This window comes from Dipodomys merriami, unplaced genomic scaffold (assembly GCF_024711535.1).
Source record: "Dipodomys merriami isolate MVZ:Mamm:240054 unplaced genomic scaffold, mDipMer1.0.p SCAF_17, whole genome shotgun sequence".
Taxonomy (NCBI): Eukaryota; Metazoa; Chordata; class Mammalia; order Rodentia; family Heteromyidae; genus Dipodomys; species Dipodomys merriami.
The window spans coordinates 11,142,536-11,146,636 of NW_027203048.1; the positions used below are offsets into that span (position 1 = coordinate 11,142,536).

Here is a 4,101-nt window from a genome sequence, read left to right on the forward strand (position 1 = left end):
CCTGGGGGGGGTGGTGAGGATTTAATATATGACAAACATTCAGGCCATAGCAGGAGGCTTATTAGAATTAAGCTGAGCTATTGTGAGACCACTCTGTGGCGTATAGAAGGAATGGGAAGTTAAGAACAGAGGGTTGTAGGAGACCCGGAGCTAGGGTTCATGCAGAAGAAAAGGGCAAGTCCGCAGCCGCAGGAGGAATTCTCCAGGATCTCATGACAGTCAAGTTTTGAAAGAAAGAGAAGGAAGAGGTCAAAGAAGAAGAGGAGAAAGAGAAAAGGGAACAAAGAAAGAGAAGGGACAGGGGAAGAAGCAGAAAGAAAGGAAACAAACCTGCCTGGAGAAAGTTCAGCTTTTTTTTTTTTTTTTTTTCCAATAAATCAGTTGTCAGGGGCTTGGGTTGCTAAGCTACAAGGAAAGTGGAACAGCCTGAACTGCTTGCTTGCTAAAAAGGAGCTTTGGGGGAGGTGAATGTAATCAGTCACGTTGCTCCCTCCTCCAGCCCAGAGCCTCAGCCTCCCCTCACCTTAGGTAGGTGGCTGCCCCGCCTTCAGGACAGGCCCAGGAGTTCAAACCACGCAGCTCAACAGCCAGGAGACACTTCAGGCCTCAGCCTTGGTAAGCTCGACTGGAGCATCAGAAAACCAGGCGGCCTGTGCATGCGCAGACCATGGCCAGCTGCTTATGCTTCTCTGTGACTCCTGCCTGCAGCTTCCAGAGAGATTGATAAACCACGCTCCAGGCTTAGCAACCCAGTACTCTCCTGTGATTCAGGGTGGCAAATTCCAGTCACTATGTGAATGTGTGTTTAGGTCATGAAATTTTCTGGATCTCTATTACTCCAGGTTTGGCTTGTATAACCCAAGTGACTTTTGTTTTTTTTTTTTCAGTTCACCCACCACCTGTAGCTTCTCTAATAAATTCAGGTCTCAGGGGTGAGAGGCTTCACATTGCAACAACAAACCCAGGAGTGGGAGCTTAATTTACTGTGCAAAATGGTGAGTGGATGTTTTCATTCTGGTCAGCTGCCAGGAGCCTCCAAATATATACCTCCTCAACTTTGCATCCCCATACGAGGCCTAGCACACAAGTTCTCTGTGTATTGTATAATAATTGCTTACATACAGAGTAATCCTCCTGCTTTCCCCTTCCTTCAGTGGTACTGGAGATTGAACTCATGATCTATACTTGCTAGGCAAGCACTCTACCACTTGAGCCATGCTCCCAGCCTCCTTTTTTTCTTCAAACCCTCAGTCAGCTTTGTGGTTCATAACTACGGGTCCTATCCCATGAGAGCCAAGTTTCCAAACTGGCTTTTTGCTGGTTAAGTAGAGACAGAATCTTGCAGACTTCTGCCTGGGCTGGCTTCAAACTGTGATCCTCCAGGTCTCAGCCCCCTGAGTAGCTAGGATTATAGATATGAGCCACAGTGCCTGGCTTTTAGTTTGTGTTTGAGACAGGGTCTCAATCTGGTAGATAAATTTGCCTAGGTGGCTTCAAACTGGAATCCTTCTGCTTCTGAGGTAGCTAGTATTAAAGGCCCCAGACAGAATAATCTCAAATGTCAGCCACAACCAACCTCCACCTTCTACTCTGACATGTAGATATCTTTACACAGTCTATGCTGGGTTCCATTGGGCTGGAGGCAAAAATGTACAGTGCTGAAAGCAGTACAAGTTGCTTTCCAGAATCGGACTCTAAGAAAGATAGAAAGATGATAAAGCATTCAAAAATAGAGAAACCAGAGGAAGCAAAAGACAGCAAACTGAGACTGCATCCATTGCTATGTGAGGGTGGGGTTGGTGAGGGACTGGGAGTCACGACCTGGCGGAGATGGTGCAGCTGCCTGCAGTAAACACTGCTCCTCAAAGGACTAAAAATAGAACTATCACATGATCAGAAACTCCACATTGCAGTGTATGTCTTAAAAGAATGGAAAGTGGGGCCTCAAAGACATATTTATATATTCATGCTCATGTTAAATAAGGAAGCAAACCAGTGTCCATTGGTAGATAAAGGATGATGTGTAAACATATAATGAAATATTACTCATGCTTAAAAAGAAAACAACTCTCTGATACATGGATGAGCTTTTGAGGACATTATCTTAAATGAACCAACTGGTCACAGAGGACAAAGCAAGAAGCTGGTGACCTTCTGAGACCTGAGGCCCATAGGTTTTCTTCCTTGCTAACTAAACCCAATCTCTGGACAGAATGTGAAATTTCTTCTCACTAAGGTGAAAGGGACAGATAGACGCTAATAGCTCCCTAGAGCATGGATCTTTTAATGAGGGCAAGACCTTCTGTCTAGGCACTGAAGCATGGCCCTGTCCAGTTTTCCACTGGGGCTTACTACCAAGGGCAGGGTCTTCCCTGGGGAAGCCATCAGGCTCTGGTGGATGTCCTTGAAATACATCTTCCCTTTTGGGCAGTATGGTAATTATACTTGTCATAGCTATGGCATCTTTTATCTTCGTACTCAAAGAACTTTGGAAATGTTAATTAATTTGAGGCACCCTGGAAAACAGCAGACTTACAGCAGCAATTTCTAGCTTGGCCTGCACACAACTTCCATTAAGAAAGAAGTTCCAGATTTCTGAAGTCCTTATCAACCTTTGTTCCAGGACAGGGGTTATGTGCCCCCGTGTTTGGACTACAATATCATCAGGTGACATTTCTAGCTGGTTTCTAACAACCATTTCGCTGATATGTTTTATTTGTCTTAGGCACTTGTGTTAGCATGTGGGTTCAAGTCCCAGCTCCCAGTTCCAGTAGCCTGACCCCAGGCAGGTCTTATGATTTTTCTGACTCATTTTCCTCATCTATAAAGTGAGATCATAGTTTCTAATTCTGAGAGTTACTGTGAGCTTTAAATGATATATCTACAAAGTGCCTACTTCCAGGCTTAGTACTGAGAGCTACTCAGTAAGTAAATTCCCCTCTGCCCCCTCCCCACACCCCATTCTACCCCTATGATACATGACTCCCTGAGAAAACAAGCAGAAAAGATCCACTCACAGCTTACCACTACCACTTCACCTGTTCTAAAAATCTATACTGCATGAGTGAATAGCACAGACCCACATCCCTTCATGTAAAGGTTTTTCAGCTGTTCTCTTTCTACTCATTACTAGGAAAGAGAAGGAAGAGTAAAACTCCAAGATGAGCTGAAGAGAAAGTTGTGGACAGCTGTGTTTCATGATCGTTGTGTCAGACACACCAAAATCAACACAATGCTTTGAGTAAAGAGATTGTTTACGAACTGTCACTTGGAACATGACTGTTAATATAAAACCAGCTAAGCCACCTTCCTTTGGAAGTGCTGTGACAATTTAACAATCAGTTGCTGTGGCTGCCATTTCAGCTGAAGACCATAATAATAGAATCTTGTCCAACTCCTTTGGCCTGCTCTGGTGACTCCTCTGTCCTAGGGCCAGGAAGGATGGTGGGACAGGTCAATAACTGAATCATTGTCAGTTCTTTGAATTTACAGTCAGAATCAGAAGAGCAAGAGCAGAGTTCAATCCAGTGAACAAGGAAGAAAATGACTCTCAGAAGGCAAACAGAGCAGGATTGTTAGGACAGCAAGTCAGAAAATAGAACAGCAAGTTGTGGGCATGGTCCATGATAGGGAGCTGGCTGATTAAGTGGTCAGCACCAGCTGAAATGGAAGTGGCAGCCTAGGCCAGGCATCCAGTAGGAACCAAGGGCCAGTCCTGGAAAAGGAGCAATGGAAGAAGAGCAAGGACCAGGATATAAAACAAGTAGAACAGGAACAGGTGATGGTCAGAATGCATACACTCACTGTCAAGTCCAAATGTCAATGGTGGCAAAAAAAAAAAGAGGAGTTTCAGAGATGGGAGGAAAGTTGAAACCATTCTTCCAGAAAGACCATGAGGGCTGGAGTCCCCTCCCCCAACCACCTGGCCATGTGTTCAGAGCCTCAAGCAGAATTTGGCAAATGCACAATAAGGTCTCCATAAGCACTAGTTGTCTTTGACACAGGAAAGTTGGTAATGGCCAATGAAAGAAGATGAGGGTAGCTGGGGAACAGATTCAGTTGTGCACATCTTAGTGAGTTACTAGCCTGTCTTGAAAAGTT

At 44.8% G+C, this 4,101-nt stretch overlaps 1 long non-coding RNA gene across 1 annotated transcript; it reads left to right on the plus strand.

Moving 5' to 3' along the window:
• Nucleotides 1-529: 529 nt before the first annotated feature.
• On the plus strand, nt 530-3,215 carry LOC138829159 (uncharacterized). Its single transcript, XR_011372496.1, has 3 exons — nt 530-615; nt 888-995; nt 3,134-3,215. It is a non-coding gene; the product is annotated as an uncharacterized lncRNA (long non-coding RNA).
• The last annotated feature ends 886 nt before the right edge of the window (nt 3,216-4,101 follow it).